Genomic DNA, 19,330 nt, shown 5'->3' with positions numbered 1-19,330 from the left:
CTCCTGTTTCACATGCTTAGACTTTGGCAAAGAAGGTGATATGAAAGTACATGCAAGACACTGTTTTTGAAAGAATATGGGCCTGATAAGAAAACGAGCCTGATTTTCCACTTATAACAAATTTATGCTATTGTAACACCATGGAGAATTGAATCAGTATTTCTTTGTAAAAGGAGACAAGGTCCTTTAGGAGATTGGTAATATAATAATATCAAGCTGTTATACAGCAGTTAATCCACAGATTTCAAAACTCATTGATGCCAAAGAAGGTGAGGTTAGAATTCCACTTGCATTTCACATAATAATTTATTTAAAATCACATTTTTTTCTTTTTTTTTTTTTCTTTACTTGTGTGTTTGGTGTGGCTGAACACTAGATTGATGCCCTGGAGAATCTGGCTTACCCTTGAGCTTGCTCCATTGACAGTCTTTAGGGCTCTTTTGGCTGAAGCTTTGTTGAGAATAGAAACAGATTGTACAGGTCTGCCTGCTAAAAACCCACAAACTTTATGATATGTTCTAGAGTGCCATCTGTTGTTTCTCTACCTGCAATTAACTTAAAATCAAATAAAGATTGGAAGGCCACTTTGGAGATCCATCTGGTCTAACCTCCTGCAGAAAGGACTCAAAAAAGGGCGTATGTACAGCAAAAACTCTTGCTGCAAGTGTGCTCTTGACAAAGTCTCTTCTATCTGAACAGAAGAACTTTGCTCTGGGGAAGACTTATGTCTTCCTGTGTACACATTTTGTGGCTGCTTTCTCACTGGTAAAAGGAGGATACATTGCAATAGTGATTTTTTATTTTTAATTGTTATCTGCTGGAATTTCTTAGTGTTTCTAGGTCACTAACAAGTGACACTTCAGAAATGGTAATATCCATCTTACTATATATGCCTCATTTTCTATTGTACCAATAGTGAAACTTGATCTCATAGCACCTATTTTAGCCTTATCTTTTCCTGTACCTTTCATATTCTCCAGTACAAAATTATGACTCTTCCTGAGCTTTGGTGCTTACTACCAGAAACAATCCTCCCATCCAGGCTAGCAATCTTTGCTTCCTTTATAGCCCTGGTAAAATTCCTCAAGCTCTCAATAATCACTGGTAAAATAAGCTGAAATACCCACTTCTCTTTGCTGACCCTCAACAGAGCCCAGGGTGACCAGCTCAGAAGGAAGGACCTGCATTACACAACCATTAACACTGGCTGGCAGCTCTCTGCTTGGATAACTGTCATGGAAATGGCTACCTGCAGGATGCTTTAATCTGCCTCAAAGACTCCTGGCTCTGTAGCTGCTAGTGGTAACAACTGTAGTGCTTCTAAGGATAAAAAGCACTGGGGTAATAAGAAAAAAAAATACATGTGACAGCCAAGCTGTTCTCTGACCTCCTCTCTGTTCTGCAGTTTGCAAAAGGTGAGAAGACCAAAAAAATTCTTAAAATAGGAGCAGCAGCCAGCTGCCACCCATCTTGATTTCCTGCTTGATTTCCTTGCATCAGTGATTCAGAAGCTGCTCCCTGAAAATTAGCCCTGATGGACCAGTGGGATGTGTGACATTCCCCTCACCAATAAAAAAGGTCCAAGAAGCTTATGTGGTTTGTAGTAGTTGAAATATTTCATTTGCTCTCAGAAAGTTTGTTTTTCCTTTCAATAGTTTTATAAATCATGCAGGGAGGTATTATTGTGTATTTTATATTATGTATTTTGTATTTCATTATTATGTATTTTATAATACATGCAGGGAGGACAGCATCAGATGTTACATTTTAACTGAAATATTATATAGCTGGCAGAGCCATGCTTTGCCCTCCCCATATACCCAGAGGTTCCTTTGAGATTCATCAGTCACCGATTGTAATAGGAGGGGAGGCGAGAGGTCAGGACATCTAAATGAGCCCTATCAATCTCAGGATAAATGTAAGGCTTGGGAAGCCTAGAAGTCCATGCAGGGGCCTGAATTAGCATTTCATAACCTTAAGAAAGACAAAGCCTGTGCTTATAGATAGATGGTGAAAAGACTTTAAGCTCCGTAGGCAAAATTAAATTTGGATCTGCACAGAGGAAAACAAAATTCTAGGATAACACAGCAGGATAAGCTGTGGAGAAATGTTTTTTCTGCCAGCGGAGAAGCAGAAGTGGAGCTGCTGGGAAAAACACCACGTTTCCACACCTTGCACCCAGCCTTTGCCTTGGTGGCAGCAGTTATCAGAGAGCTGCATGTCTGTGCTTTGTTCTGATGTGAAATGCATAAATCAGTTATTAGGCATGAAGATCTGGCCACCACTTTATTAGGCATAACTAAGGCAAGGGCTGGGGCCCTGGGGGACTACTTTGCCCCTCCAGGCAGCTGCCTACTTTGCCGAAGGTCAGGTCAAGTCTCGCCATAAAAATGGGTATTTGGGAGTCCTAGTGCCTGGGGTATCTGACTTGTACAGATGAACTCTGGCCTGAATCACTCAGTTCTGATTTACTCCTCTCATGCTATTTATGGAGTTTTCAATTTTCTGCCACAGATTGTTGGGAAAATTCACAGAGACTCATTTACTCATGTAATTTAGATTCTCCAAAACAGTTTAAGGTTATCTCTAAATTCTCTGTTAGTATTCGTAGAAAGGCACAGAATCAGATAAAAATCCATGTATCTTATAGATCTTGTGACATGAAAAACCTTTTTAAGAGTGTTTTTAGGGAAAAAAAAAAAAGAAAAAAAAACAGCTCAGTACAGGTTTCACATTTATATAAGGATCAGAAAATTGAGATTTCTTTGTAGCAAGCAAATAAGAAGAATGTGTGTGGATTAATATAAAGGCAAATGTAAGCTGAAAAGAGATAAATTAACTAAAAGCCTGGATCTTGCATGAACTGTAGAGAAAGCTCTGTTAATTGAAATGAAAAACTTCTTTGCATCATTTATTTTCACTGAATCTATCCTTAGAAGAAGTCTTTGGTCAAAATGATGAAAGATTCCCACATGTATATAACTAATATTTCAGCCTGAAGCTGTGAGGGGACGGCACTACACACTAAACACTCAGTAGTCCAAGGACTGTTTTCTTCAGGTATCCAGAGCAAGGGTTCGAGGCAGAGTCTCCCATACCCCAGCTCAGTGAGCTAGGATGCAGGCTGTTCATCATTCTAGAATGGATTGGTCTTTTGCTGTTCTTAATGAAACTTTTCAAAACTCTGACTGTTCTGATGCAAAATGAAAACAAATGTGCAAACCTCAAAGAGTTTCACAATTAATCTTTTCCAACCATGCCAGATTCTTTGAGTTTGTCATTAATCTTTTCTTACTAGGGATTTGTTTCTTGCTTCCTTTGGATCCGTAAGTTTCCAATCTTCTCCTATACTCCCCAGGGATAAAGGAAAAGTAGTGCAAAGACTGTGCCTCTGACCCAACCATTTTGCTACTGCTTCTGGTTAGGTCCTGCCTACACGGTTCCTGGTGGATGAACCTTCATCCTGTGATGCTTAAGAATGTCAGCTTTCCCAAATTTTTGCAGTCTTGTGCTTTTTGCAACCTTGTTCCTGAAAGGTTGCAGATGCGGCTTTCTAAATAAGGATGTGTCTCCATTCACAGTTGGACATGATGTTCAGTCTCCGTCTGTCCATCCTGCTTCATAAAAGGCTCACATGCATGTCCAGTTAACAAACTGTTCCATGAACAAAGAGATTCTTCCACATTTGACATTATTACAAGACCAGATAAAACATCCTCACAGAAACTGAAATGCTGCATGTGTATTTGTGTTACTAATACAGCTGTGGTCTTTGTCTAATGGGTGTAGAAATATAGTGGACATAACAGGAATTAAATGCATTAGCCTGGCTTCGTGGTTACCAAGAAACAGAAGGATGCTGGTACATTACAGTTATTTCATTCCCAAAAGAGGAAAGGATGCTCAGACTGAAATAGAAGTTTCTGTGTGTTTGTTATTTGTTTGTTTGTTTGTTTGTTTTAACGTGGTTGTGTTCCTGTATTGCAAGAGCAAACACCTCTATTTAACTTGCACAGCGAGTAAATAGTCCTGTTTTTTCACACTCCATCCTTCTAGCAAAAGTTGAGATGCACCTTTGCTTATTTAATGAGTTTTTCTCTCCTTCTGTTTGTATTAAACCACGTTGTCTTCAGCAGATCATGTTTTATTCTCAGTAGGTAAAAATAATGAAAGGACATTACTCCAGATGAAGCAAAAATTCCCACCTTTGCAGACAAGCTTCAGAAAAACAGCAAGACGACATAGAAATAGAAGCAAAGGCAGAAGTCAGGCTTAGCAAGCATGTGAGCTGACAAGGGGTGAGGATTTTTTTCATCCAGTCTACTCACCATGCCACGAACACCAGATTCACTGGACAGCCAAGAGAGAGGAGGAGAAAAAACACTGCCTGGTCCTCCCGTCCTTCAGATTTCATTAGTCAGCTGCCCTCTGTGGGGAACATCCCTGCTGCCTCAAAACAGCCACTGGGCTGCACTGTGGGGATAAACAGCAAAAAGCTTCCCTTGGAGGGAAGCCGCCAGCTCCAGCTAATGCAAGCTCCTCGTGGCCTCACTTAGTCATCTCTGCCCACCCACTGATGTTCAGCTGACCCTTCTTGCTTTCAGACCCATTTCTTTCTTTATGGTGAGCTCTGGCGGGGAGTTTCATCCCATTCAGCTGTTAATATTTGATTACGCCTCTAGTGAAGTGAACATTCATTAAATTAATTTCAGCAACAATATGAACATCAAAGGACTGAATTAGATATAATAGCGGAATGTGATGGGTTGGCATCAACGTTTATTTATTGCTTTTGTCCACTTCCTAACGATGCCGCTGCTGAGGATAGAGCGTGGCATTGGAGGAACTTTTAGGTGTTGCATTTCAACCTGATTTCAAAAATGTCTTACACCAATAGTGACTTCACACAGACAAGAGCAGAGGTTTGCAAGACCTGGCATGAGCGTGGGGTCTGACTGCCCCTAAATACGTCAGCTATGGAAAATAATGGATCTGGATAAGAGTTAAGATTTCACTGTGCTCCTTATATCCTTCTAGGAGACTGACAGCTCTCACTCAGCTGCTTTGTACTCATAGATTGAGACTAGCACTGGAAGACTTGGGATAATGTTAGCTCACCAGGAGTCTAGTATTTCAGACAGAAAACTGTGTTGTTTTATTTTGCTTTGTTTTCCATTTCAAATCCCTGCAATCGATTTCCATAAAAATTATCACAATATTAACATTTTGTTAGGATATTTACATTTTGACTGTTTGCAGCACACTGAAATGTCCACTCTAACATTTTGGTTTCCTCCTTGCTACTGTTCCATTACAACAAGCTTAAAGGCTTTATTCTTTCTTTTGATAAAATCACTTGCATTCTGTTGGAACCTGTTACTATTGATGATGAATTTGCATAGTCCTGATGAGCATTTATAATGCAAAGCAGTACTGTGATATGTAAATGTTGCTGTAAAGCTTTCCTATTTACACAAAGTTTGAAAAGAAACATATATTTATGTAGTTCACACCTGTTCCACAGCAAATGAGAAATATTGACTTTTCGAAGCTTGTTTTCATCCCAAGTTGGAACAAATATCAATTACTCCTGAAAATGGTATTGTTTCTGGCCATCCTTGTTATCTTCCCTTAAATAACAAACCTTCCTGTGTTTTCTCATGCTGCTATCTACTAGATTTTTTCCCATTTGTTCATTTTCTGTCAATACCTGGTGCTATCCAAACCCAGGCAACTTGTTGATTTCTCAAACTTCCAGTAGCACCATTAGTGCTACCATTCCAGTATCACTCTCTGGATTTGCGCAGCCAGGCATATGAGGACTCTCTGCAATTGGCAGAACTCAGTTAATTGATTGCCTCATTTAGCTCTCTGAATACTGAAACAATTGTGCAAAGTCCCTGGTTCAGTACCAGATGAGGATTTGGAAGCCAACCAAGTTCTTTGCTTGTGTTGGTCATGATATATAAATATAAAAACTGTTGTTTTATCTCCTGTAAATATAATTATCTAGTCAGATTAGTGATTATAGTGCTCACAGCCTTTGCTGTGGAATTAAAGGACTTGGAGGGCTATGAAATACTGTACATGCTTTGGTAAATCAAATCAACCTGAAAATAACATCACGTATTATAACGTCATGAGCAAGAACAGGAGCAGGGACCCTGATACACAAAAGATTTCAGTGGAACTTATCTTCCCAAATACTTTCATGGGTCTTGCCTTTGCTAGTCCCTTCCCTCAGTATATTTCAGTTTATTCTAATTTCTTCCACGTTGGTGTTGATTCATCCAAGAATAAGACCTGTGATTTGCACAGGAGGATGCTGACAAAAACTCTGTTTGGACTTCAGTCTACCCTTGTTGTTACTTTAGTCTCGATAGACTTTAGAGGTGAGATTTCTGCTCCTTCTGCTATTGCAGCTGAGCGAAGGCACATGGGCAAAAGGAGGCAGTGACCGGCATGGCTTGTGCTGATAACATGCTGTACCACTAAACTGAGTAACAAAATGAAAGGTGGTCACCTCAGACTGCCATGCTGGGACAGGTTTATCAGACGGATGAAGGGAGGTGTAACCATGCCCTACAGCTCACTTGTTGTGCAACCCCTCTGTTATCTCGGTGAGGTTGTAGCATATGATTTGTTACAGACTTCCAAGTCCTCCTGAACATTCCCCATGCTGCGTGCCCCCCTGTCCAGGCCTGGGGATGGGTAACTACACGTGCTACCAACCGCTGCAATGGTGTTTGGTTCCAATCTGGCTGCTGTCTGTTGTAGCTGTAAATTCATTGCTCTAATCCAAAATTCAATTGAAGGGCATGTTAGAGAGAGGAAAGATGCTATTTACTTCCCTTCTCTCTGTTCTTACAAATTTCTCCTTATATTTTAATTTTCCTTAAATGCTTAGCAGCAATTCTTTTCAGACACTTAAAACATTGCTAGCTGTTCCAGGAAGCAAGACAGGTGTTAATGCCTTACAAATGGAACTACCTGCTTTCTTTTGCATATAGGAGAATCCATGAGGACTGCCTGAAAGTTGGGCTGATAGTGACTTGGGCATGGCTCATGTTCTCTCTCTCAGGTTATTTCTATTTAATGACTACTGACATGCTAACAAGTCTTTGTAAAATAGTCACACATTTGCTAGAGTTATATCTTCAGCTCACAGAGCACTTGTACAGAACAGCATTTTATAATTATTGGCTTTACTACTTTAAATCTGTTTTGTTAATATGTGATGACTGCTGTGTTCTTGGCACCTCTGAAATCCTCTAAGAATGTCTGGCTCAACAGGAAAATAGTCTGAGGCACCACCATGACACTGGGAACTGCACATTTTGGGTTGTGTTCTTCACTTAATAATCAATCTTCAGTTCCTTCATGCCTCAGTTTACTCAACTGAACATTAATGTATTCAAGGCATTGGGACACTTTGATTATGCCGTCCAGTACAGCTAGAAATGGTAGCGGTGTTTTTCATTTTTCTTTAGTGTCTGGTTAGCCAAAATCCTGCAGAGTTGACCAAATCAATGCTGCCTTTTTTTTTCTTTCTTTCTTTCTTTTTTATTTTTTTTTATTGCAAAACATACTAGTTTTTTTTCAAAGTTGATTTTGTTTTGTTTTGTTTTGTTCCTGATTGGCAAGCATCTGGGGTACACTAAATAACTAAACAAAATACAGAAAAGATGGCTGCAAAGATATATTAACTGACCCACTGTCATTAATTAAGGTCCAGTGTAAGTCAGTCCAATTAACTAAAGCAGGCACCACAAAATGCATGTATTTGACTTCCTCCTCCTCCTCCTCATTTCTATCAACTATTTAACAGCAGACAGCAGGTAAGAGCGAACACACGCTGTTTGTCTCCACTGCTTTTCCAAAACATGCTTGAGGCTGTTGGATGTGCTCTGAAGTGTTAATGCTGAGCATGGCTGGATAAATGAATAAGCGCAGCTAGCAGGGGGCTGCCTGCTCCTTGCTTCCCCTGATCTGGCATGGTTCTCCAGGTGCTGAGCAGCGGGGAAGAGCAGCCCCTGTTAGTAAGTGCGACTGACTGCAAAGTTGGAGAGGACCTCATCAGCACTCCCACGCTGGCACCAGGATTCTGGCTGCAGAAGAAAAGCACTTGTCACCATGGACACCAAAACAGGGAGGACTCATCAGAAAATATCGATAGGGTAAAATGTCAGTGACTGAAATCCAGTCTGGCATGTGATCTTTAAAGGACGGCAGTGAATCATCTCTTAGTTGTGATAGGTGAGGTGATCTTTGACTGCAGGGAAGCTTTGGGAAAATTCATGGGGTAATTTGCATCTTTTATTGTTATTAATAGCAGTGTTACAGTACTGGAGCAGCATCCCACTGTGTTTAGATGCTGGATAAACACAAAACAAAGAAGATGTCGGGTCATACGAGTTTGCTGTCTGAGTACCAGGCAGGAAGCAGGTGGGCTGCAAAGACTGAGCTCAGACCCAGGACATCTGGAACGCGAGAATGCTGAGCCCTGATGCATTCAGTGCCAGTCAAAGCTCAGGCAAGGGCACATCCACAGGCCCTCTGAGTGGTGTCTGGTTCAGTGTGATGCAGGAAGGATGCTACGTTAGGCCCTGCCTCATGTAGTCCATGCTTGCAGTACTGATGTAAGTGTATCATATAGCCCCACTGTCCACTCTGGGTTAAAACACACGACAGATCTTCCAGCCCCTAACCACTGCCGTGGGACAGCTGTGATCACTCTGGTTTTGAGAAGATACTTAATATAGTCTGCTTTCCTGAAAACTAACAAAGACCTTACAAGTTAGCCCATTTATCATTCCAGAGGGGAATTTTCTCATCAGTTTTCAAATGAGAAGCTCCTCAAATCCCAGAGCTAATCAGACACTGATTTGCTGCTTGGTTTTGCTATATAATTTGCAGAAATACATCCACAGGCTTGGCTGTAATGGCAGTGCCTTTGCATTCTGTAGTTCTCTGAATATATCTGATGACATTAGTCAGACTACTGAAGTAGTTGTCAAATGGAAGAGAAAACTTCAACAGACCCACATTTACTGCTTAGAGGAACAATATTAGGAGAAAAGGAATGAAAGTAATTCACCAGCTACTGCAATTTTAGATTGTCTGTATACCAGGCATAAATAGCTACTTTGCAAACACATTTCAATATGTTTCTGCTTCTCTTGGAATATTTAAATGATCTTAATTTTTTCAGATCATACATTATCTGTGTCACATTGAGATCTGTCTCTTCTGTGATCAAGCAGAGTCTCAGAACTGTCCTTCCTGTGACATGAGATCTAATTGAATGGAGACTGGATTTGCAAGGTTAAAGGGCCTTATCTTGTCATGAAAGACAGGGTATCTCTTCATCCATGTGTGTAAATCTGCAGGTACAGTCAGATGCTCTCTCAGTGTGTCAGGTGTGAGTGATGGGGAAGGAGCTGATTGTTAAGGTAGACATCACGTTTTAGATCAGTTCTCCAAGATTCCCTGCTAGGAAATGCATGAGAAAATAGGAAATTTCATGAGAAAATCACATCAAAAGGATTTATGGTGCCTTCTGTTGAGGAGAAGACCAGGACCAGCACTTCTGTGGCAATAAGTTAGTTCCTCTTCAGAAACTTCCAGAATTAAAAATGGACATTTTTGAACTTAGATAAGGAAAAGAAAAAGGGAGATTTGAGTGAGCTTTTTAAGAAATTACAAACTTACTGTGCAGCACTGATGCTGTGTGGAGGGGAAGAATCAGGAAAAAAGGGGATGGCGGTTGTGCTAGGATTTCACATGATTAATGGTATTAGCTCCAATTCTCATGGAGACTTTTTAGACATTTAATCATACTCATAAAGATTTTTTTCCCACTTACTTTAATTTGGGGAGAATTTCAGATCTGTTCTTCAGACTTAAAATGTGTGTATTAAAACAACGGTGATTATCCTGACCGCCAAGCAGACTCTGAAATGACCCTTGGATTGCTTTAAGATTGTTGCATTATTATTGCTGGATGTTATGATGATTATTTTTTAAGGAAGAACTAAAACAGCGAATAGGAAGTTACTTGCCACTAGAATATAATTAATGCAGAATACATCTGAATGTAATCAGGATGGTTTGATTGCAGTCTAGTGGGATTTCTGGATGTCCTTTTTAGCCATGACATCATGCAAGCCTGATTTTGACACCATTAGAAGTGAGGAATCAAGATAGGAACTGAGGATGTTGGAAGCACTGCCGTACTACTAAGCCTAGAGAAGAAGAAGACTCAAATCCATCTTGTTCCAGCTCTGCTAACAGGCAGAGATCAAGCATCTGCTGTGACACTTTGGGTGATAAATTTCTGGATTCTGATTCCTAGTTACTAAATTTGCATTCAAGGCCAGGATGAATTCTCCCTATCTGTATTTCTAGCACAAAACTCTAAGAGACATTACCAGTGTCAGAAAATTTTGAAAGGTTAGGTTTTTAACCTCAGAAAAGCCAGACCATCCTTTGTCACCTTAAAAACTCCAAACTGTCTCCTCTTGTGAAGCTGACTTTGAAGAGATTGCTTTGGGATATTTCTCATAATCCTTGTCATCAGTTCTTAACTGTTGCAAAGGAATGAAGGGTCCAAATTATTGGCAAAATTGTTTTGAAAGAGTCTCAATTTTGATATAAAAAAAGGAAGGCTAAATAATAAGTGCAGTGACAAGAAAAGATATGGTTGTGTTTTCTTAGAAAAAATATATGAGTAAAACTCCAGAATGTTTATTCAGGTCTTGTCGTCAATAATCTCTCCTCTCCTATCTTAAAAATGTTAGCAGGTTCTCCAATTCTTTGTTTCTGAAGCCTTTCAAAGGACTTTTCCCCTGACAGACAACAAACGCTGATGAAACACTAACTCCGCTTGCTCATTTGAAACAAGTATTCTTGGCAGCTTAATGCATGTACACGTTTTCTTGATGCATCAAACAGCAGGATTTGGGATGAAGGAGAAATCTACATTGTCGGTGCAGATTTATTCCTGATAGATAACACAGCAGCATTTGAATAATTTTCAATACAAAATATTTCCTAGCAGAATAACATAATTGTTCCAACCAACAGCCAGGGCAGGTGCCCCAGCTATACAAACACTGAAGAATCTGGTTCAGCCTAGCATTTCCATTGTCACATATTCCATGTGTTCATTTTTTCAGCCAAATCCTGGCCAGTGGTGTAAGGGAAATGAAGGGGACAGCAGCTCATCAATACTTCCTTAATGCTGAAACACCATTTAGAGACAATTGCACCACAATATGCCTCAACTACAAGAAGAAAATGCAGTGATTAGGAATGAAATGGCAGCTGGCCATGGCAAATTGCATGTTCTTCTCAGGATGATGATTATTTTAGTAAGGATGGGCAGGTAAAAATCAGCTGGAGGGAGTGGCATCACTGGCTGCCTGTCTCATCCATCTCTGGGCAGACGACTTTCCCCTCCAGGGGTGGTGGATCTGTTAATCAAAGTGTTGCAGAACTCCTGTAGTTCATAGCCTCCCCTCATACCATTAGGTTATATTAATGACTCTAAAGTGGAGGTCCGGGAGCAGCTCCCTGTGCACCTCTTTCACTCCAGCAGTTCTGAGAGTAGCGCAAGTGTACGGTGGGGAGGTGCAACTGTATGTTGAGCCTAATTTGTCAGCATTCATGAGCCTGGGTCCCCATATCCTGCTAATGGAAATCAAATCAGCAAGCTAGCCATTTCCCATGGCAAGGAATTTACCCATATCAGTAGCAAAACCTGACAATTTGTGTTATTACTTTTCTGTCTGAAGAAAGGCATTTTCCACAGGGACAGAAAGAAGGCTATTTCACATAAAGTCTTCATCAATGACTTCAATTCCTCAGTGATTTTTGTTTACTCTTTGAAAAAGGACTGCTGTGCTGACAAGGAATTCTGCCTTTTTATTGAAGCATTGGAGCATAAATGAGATATGACAGAACATCTTCAGGTTGTCTTTGGCATAGTTTTGTGTTAAATGCTGCTTTGAATTGAAGGTTTTCTTGGCAGTGGCAGGACACACCAGGTCTGCCCTCCTCTTCTGTGAAGAGAATTTTCTTTTTTTCCAGTTTGGGTTGAATTCATTTCTAGGTGTCTTCTGTCCTATTTTATGTTAAAGTGCTAAGCTAAATAAACAGGATTTAGGTGATTAAAATCCCCAGGTGTGCATTTGCATCTCACAGAGCCATTAAGGATGGGTAAGAGTTCTGATGAGGTCCTTATGCCATAACCTGTGTATGTATAGCTTTCATACCAGTGCTCAGGCATGCGCATTGATGTTCCTGGACCAAGGGCCATGTGAGTTGCATCCATTTTGAGTGCCCTGGTCTGCAGTCAGGTTTGCTTATTACAGAAAACAATCGGTGCCCCTAGATTAGGGAGTACCGATGTGGAGGCCATGCAATGAAGCATGGCATGGAAAGGTGCTGAGCTGAGGCAGGCAGGGACATCTGAGCTGGTGCTGGAGGCATTGCCAAAGAAGCAGGCAATGTTTGGATTAGACCTGAATGGTTCAGATGAAGCTGCCAGAAAGTTCCTTGGTCAAAACCAGACTCTGCCCATCAGGCAGGGTGTGTTTTCAGGAGAAAACAGAGTGAAACATGCTTTGTGTCTAAAAATCAGTTAATTAAAAAACAGACAAAAAAAAACCCAAAACATTATTACTGTGAGTTTTCCATTGCACTCATGTAAACCATAATTATGAAGAAATTCTCAAGACGTACTCTGTTGCTCAGGGAGATCACCCAAGACCATGGAGGACTACCCCAGTCAGGGAATTTGGCTTATGGGAAAATGGGAAATCTGGCTTCCAAACTACACCTCTCATCAGGCAAGACATCACAGTACAGAAAACTCTCAGTAACGCTATTATTTTGCATGCTTGACAATCTTGACATCTATTTTTTTTTTTATGTGTAGTCACTGTGAAATGTATTAAAAATACTGTATTGACCCATCGTTTAAACAAAGCTTCTGGAGTATAATGCCTTTTTTTAAAAGTAACGACAAGCACTGAGACCACAGCTAAGAGAAAGATCTGTAACTTCATGGCAATTAACAAAGACAATTATACTCTTATAATGAAGAGATTTTTTAAAAAAACTCTGTGGTTATAATTATATTTAGGCAGCCATACATACACATCTTTTGCAGCATACTGAATCGAATTTAACACTTGTAGTTACCTTTTTTGAAGGCTTATGCACCAAAATGTGTGAAATTCTGTCCCCGAATAAAGACAGAATTAATTTTCTTTGCCTGATTCAGTGACTTCTTTGTTGTGCAACACACCCAGAATTTAAGGCTGAAAGCGGAACCTACAATAAATAAACAAAATTTCTGATTCAGCCCTGTACTGGAGAATCTGCTTGCACTGGGGAGTTTCATAGTTCTTCAGGAGTTCATTCACAGGTTCAAGAGCTACTCTGAATGAGAGATTTAAGTAGGGTGTTTGCGGAGGTTGCTTTCTCGGGAATCATATCACAATGTTGTATGAAGAGTGGCATAATGAAAAGAACATTATGGGCACTGTTACTTCATTTTTCACTTGCTTGAAAATATTATTTAAAATGAAATTTAGCTTCTTTGATTATCTTTAGATACAGTGTATTACAAAAGGAAAGCACCGAACTACAGCATTTCCAGGCAAGGAGATCCTGCAATTGCCTTGGTTGTGATTTCTTTTTATAACCTTGAACTACATAGACACCAAACACCTAGTGGAGAAAAACAAGTCCAGACAAACTGGGGAGTGGAGGGATGCTGTTCAGAGAAGACCTGCAGGTTTTTCCAGTGGATACCAGTACCTCTTTTATATTTGTCTTTGCCATGGACAAAATCAGTACGGACACAGTTCTGCCTGCTGCATTGCCTTCCCACGATGTGATACGCTGAAGGATTTCTTTTTCTCTCCCTATCTCCATTTTTCTTTCCTCCTCCTCTAGGCCCCAAGGTCCACTGGCAACTTTAAGTACCAGTCCAGTCTCAGAGCATCCCATCTGGTAGTAGTGATGTGCCTGGGCACTGGCCTAGCTTTCTTGGTGACAGTATTCAAAAGGTACTGATTGTGGCATGTTTCTGCAGATCTCAGTGTGCACCAAGGATTCCCTTGAGAATCCCCAGGGAAAGGCTTTGGATTCACAGCAGAGGGATGAAAGGTGGGTCTCTTGCCTGAAAACCATGTCATTGTTACTCCTTCTTGTTCATCTGATGTCAGGGTCACTCACTGGGCTAACTCTGTTCATCACAGCTCCAGGCTGTTGGAGGGAAACAAATGACAGCTGGTTTTACAGTCAGCTGCCAGAGCTGCTACATAGGCTGTCCAGTGAGGGAAGCCATGAGACTGAGGAACATTCAGTGGCAAGCAGCCCTGTGAAATCCCAGTCATCCTCAAGTTGTCCCAGAAATGGAACACTGAGCATTCTCCCATTAATAGACACTTAGAAGTGACTACACTCAGAGTGAGTAGGTAGGGAGATGGACAAACTAACTGGCTTAATTAAAAACATGTGCCATTTGTGAGTTACAACATACAGGATTTATAGCTCTGGTCTCAATCATTCACACTAGCCCGTCACAACTCCTTGTGATGTTGCCTTCACCATATCCCTTGGGAAGCATGCCTAGCACCCAGCTGCTCTCCCTCTTTTAATATTTTCATCACATCTCACCTACACAGCCCTTTCTACTATTGTTTTTGCCAGGTGCTGATTCTGCACTTAGATTTGTTAATTGTAATTCAAATTATTCATTACAGTTCAAAGGCAACAAATTAACCCACTGGAATGTGAACAATCAAAGCATCTCATCCCTTGTTCCTCCTGCAAGGGAAAGTGGCAACCCAGGAGTGTCTTAGAGCATGACTGAAAGGCAGCAGAAGTATCTGGCTGAAATTTGGAAATTTCCTCCCACCAGAAGCACCAATATTTTTTCTTGTTTCTGGCAGAAGGATACAAATGGAAAATGTCAAAAGACTCTCTTTAAAAAAGACCTTTTTGACACTTCCACTTTACTTACTAGTCAGTTTAATTTTTTGTGTTTTCTTCTAGAATTGATATTCTGCACCTTGTTGTCACACATTCCTGCCTTGAACTCATGGTCTTCTTTGGACTGATGCATCAGTCCTGTACTGCCACAGTACAGAGAGCAGAGAAGCACATAGGTTGAAAATGCATGTAAGATATCTGATGGACTCAGGGTCAGCCCAAGAGCCCCATCTCTAAATAGTTTTGCTTCAGCTTCCCCAGTCAAAATGAAAAATGCAAAATTTCCCCTGGAAAAATGTTGAAACATTGAAAATGGAGCAAAGCCACATTTTCGGACAGCCTTTTTTCTCTGAAATTCAAATACATCCTGACACACAGTCCCCATCTACTTCTAAGTACTGGACTGGAAGCCCTGGAAAGCAAATCCATCTGGCTTTAAGCAGAACATTAATGGTCACAGGAGAGGAAAAAATTCCTCCATATCACCCCAGGCCCTTGACTGGAGAGAGCCTCCTTATACAGTTGCTATAACAAGAGTCTCAGGTGACTCTCAGCAGGGCTGTAGATGTCCGTATTGCAGACATGTAGTTAGATGAATTTGTCCTCAATCTCTCTTGCTGCGTATACTAGTGAGAGGATAGATAACACCTCTTTTGGGGTGTATGTGGAGTGGTTAACAGGTTCAGTGAAGACATGTACACCAATCCCTTGACTTCCTATAAAGGGGTTATAATACTGAACCTAAATGATGTAGGAATGAACACATCTATCCTTGAGACCTCAGGGAACATGCACAGGGACCACTCCTGTAACTGTAAGTGCTCTGCCAGCGGTGCCATTAAGTGCCACCAGTAAGTGGTGGTGGGAATACCAAGCTGCTGGGAGCAGGTCAGTGTTGATGAAACACTTCCAGCAGCCCAGAAATGTGTTATTGTATTAGAATAAAACAAGCTGGGTAGCAGTGTGAGCTATTTTAGCATGGGCCACTGAAACTCACAGTTAGCAGTGACTACTAATAGATGTCTACTTGCATGTGAGAAGTAGGAGGGCAAGTAGAAAGTGGCTTTTGGCAGTATATAAAATTCAGTTTGTAGCAAGGCTTATGGTTTAACAAGGCACATTACAATAATCTATCTGTGGCCCAGCAGCTGATTTGCTTTTAACCTTTGAACTTACTGTACCTGGCCTCAGAAAATCTTCTGAAAGGCAACAACCATTTCCTGGAGGATCAGAGTGGATAAGAGTTAGAGTAAGGTATTTATTCTTTGTGTTTGCTTTCACTCACTTTAATAAAAGTATAGCAGTATTGTGGCTTTCAGTAATACAAGGGACTAATGAAAAATGCACATGAAAATATCTATCATTGAGGACTTTTACCACTACCTATAAAAACATCTAAGGTACTTCCAGACAAAATCAAAAGAAACATCTACTGAACTAGCTTCTGTCATCTACCTTTCCTCAAATTAGTTTAGCTCTTTGTCTCCAACAAAAGACTAATTTCACTCTGCCAAGCAGTTCTGGTCCAAGGTCAAGTCACCTAAGCTGAGGGCTAGCAGTAGAATGATGAAAGCTTGAAAGGCTGAAATTGCGAGCTTTAGAATCAAACAAAATAAAGGAGTGCATGAAATAAAGCCTGTGTAAAGTAGTTAGATTAGCCTTTCTTAATTAAGTTTTGTGCTACCAGATGGAGTAGGAAGGCACTCCACCCAAAGGATCACTATGAAATTCAAAAAGATGTTCAGCAAGTGCATTTTTGTAACCTTTTGTTCTGAGGGGTTGAGGTGTTTAAGGGCAAAAATGAAAGTACAAAAATGACGTGAAACTATAGGAGTGTCCAGAGAAGGGCTACAAAGATGGTGAAGGGCCTAGAGGGGAAGACGTACGTGGAGCAGCTGAGGTCACTTGGCCTGTTCAGCCTGGAAAAGAGGAGGCTGAGGGGAGAGCTCATCACGGCCTACAGCTTCCTCACAATGGGGAGTGGAGGGGCAGGCGCCGATCTATTAAGTGACCAGTGATAGGACCCAAGGGAATGGTGTCAAGATGTGACAGGGGAGGGTCAAGTTGGATATCAGGAAGAGGTTCTTCACTGAGAGGGTGGTCGCCCACTGGAACAGGCTCCCCAGGGACATAGTCATGGCACCAAGCCTGTCAGAGTTTATGAAGCGTTTGGACTGTGCTCTTAGTCACATGGTCTGAATTTTTGGGTGGAGCCAGGAGCTGGACTTGATGATCCTTGTGGATCCCTTCCAACTCGGGATATTCTATGATTCTATGATCTGTCATCCCAGTAAAACAGCGTGACAGCTTGCTGCTCATGCCTGTGTGCAGCCAGTCACCTGATCAAGGCACAGAGGGTCATTTAACACAGGGAACTCCCAAATTGCTTGCTGCTTCTCCCAGCAGAGCCTTACAAAAGAGCTGTTTGTTTGTTTGTTTGTTTTTCTTGCCTCTCTGGATTGACTTGAAAGTTATCTTTTCCTGTGAAAGGACATGGCAAAATGAACAGTGGCCAGGCAGACAACTGCAACCCTGTACCTTGGATGACTGGGGTGATGGCTGAGAACTTGACAGAGGAGGAGAGAAAGAACAGGACCTAAGGACCAGATACTTATCCCAGCTGCACCACTGCAAGACTATAGTTTCAGTGCCTACTGGTGTGCAATACAATTCTCAGAAAGCAAGTCAAGTGGACTGAAAACTGCTGCTCTAGCAGTAGCCTAGTACTGAGAGTGCACACCCAGTGAGCAATACCGCTCACTAGCAAGGCAACAACAGAGAAGTGCCTGCTCTCTGCATCTCAGGTGGGTTTAGAGGTGAGCAGAGTTCTCACCATTGCACAGGATGGTAACTGGCCGAAAGCAAAGGTGACACTATTCCTTTTGCATTTTTTTAAAAATATAGGCAAGGCCCGCTGAAGTGCATTACCCGTAAGACACCAAAGAAAACTGAATGTTAACTGAGTTCATCTAGCCAGACTTTTGATTAGTCTGTGTGTGACATATTGATCATGTAATTTCATTAGTCAACTAACCATCTCGGAAGGGGAAAAAGAATAATAAAGGACTGCATTTTTGTGCTTGAAGGAAAGACAATTCTGTGATAAACTGTGTCTCTAAGAGATGTTAATTACAGTGTTCCCTCTGGGGAAGGCTCCTGCAGTGTCTTGGCCAGCCTTGTCAGGTGCTTAAAATTAGTCCTTTCCTTGCCCTGTCCATCATGCCAGTCTTCAACAGATACTTAATTAGCTCTTCTACAAAGTTGCTCATACCAAGACCGGTATTTTCATATCTTCAAGAGCCCTTGGACTGAGGATCACTGAAGCTAATTCTCCTTGATTTTAGCTTGGCTTGGTCAGCAGATTGACTTTCCAAAGAAGAGCCATGAGTCAACAAGCCTCAACTTGCCCGCTACAGGCCCTACAGCTCCTGCTCTTCTAACATGGGATTTAAGATGAAATTTTACTTCATTCTTGTGAAACGCTGAATCTGTTCCTCATGGTGGAGCAGGTGCTGAAGCATGCCTGTGTTCTACATCTGTTTGCATGTACTGTGAGCTAGTAACTATCATCCCAATCATCTACCACCTGTATGCAGGGGATAGGCACCACAAACATGCAAACTTAGAATTGTCATGATAACTATGCTGAAATACCAAGTGGATCAAGAGAAAACCCTAACTCTAGGGTGTCATTTGGGGATGTTGCAAGAATTTACTCTCATCTGCACTGCCTGGCAGTGGGCAATGCTTTCCTTCCCCACTTCTAGACAAGTAAGTTGGGAAAAACCCTATTAATGGTACTTGTGTGAGCGTCTGTGTCTCCACAAGTGAATTTAACTCAAGAAGCACCTCCACATATACACACTGCTGATCTTCAGGGTCCTTTCCCACATGATACTCAGAAACTCCTCATCTGGCATGCCCTTAACAAGGCTTTATCTCCTTTGTAGCACTCTTTTACAAAAGCTTCATTAAATATCATCTTGAGATGTTTTTTTCTAGTGGAAATGTAGTGCCTACCCAAGACAGAAATCTTGCTGCAATGCAATTAGTTGAAAATTGCACATGCAATAAGTGTTAAATTGATTTTTTATTAATAGTCTTTGCTTGCTTTTTTAATTTATTTGTGCAAAATGTTTAGCTATTCTTTTCTCACCAAGAACCAGAGCCACCTTTTTCAAAGACAGTTATTGTCACGCTTCTACTATGAAAACTTAAAATGTGAAATTTTGCAAGTATCTAATTAAATTTCTTTTGCTCTGTAGTTAAAAGATAGTTAAACCCCTAAGCATTCATTCAACTTTAATGAGGATGGGAAAGTAAT

At 41.0% G+C, this 19,330-nt stretch overlaps 1 protein-coding gene across 4 annotated transcripts in view; it reads left to right on the top strand.

Annotated features, from left to right (window-relative positions):
* The window catches only part of ASIC2 (acid sensing ion channel subunit 2), a 514,654-nt gene that overhangs the window by 76,257 nt on the left and 419,067 nt on the right, over positions 1 to 19,330 (top strand). The gene's annotated exons all lie outside the window — the stretch shown is intronic.

The sequence above is a fragment of the Cygnus olor genome, chromosome 25, assembly GCF_009769625.2.
Source record: "Cygnus olor isolate bCygOlo1 chromosome 25, bCygOlo1.pri.v2, whole genome shotgun sequence".
Taxonomy (NCBI): Eukaryota; Metazoa; Chordata; class Aves; order Anseriformes; family Anatidae; genus Cygnus; species Cygnus olor.
The sequence above is the reverse complement of the archived record's forward strand: the minus strand, read 5'-3'. Positions and strand labels throughout refer to the sequence as shown.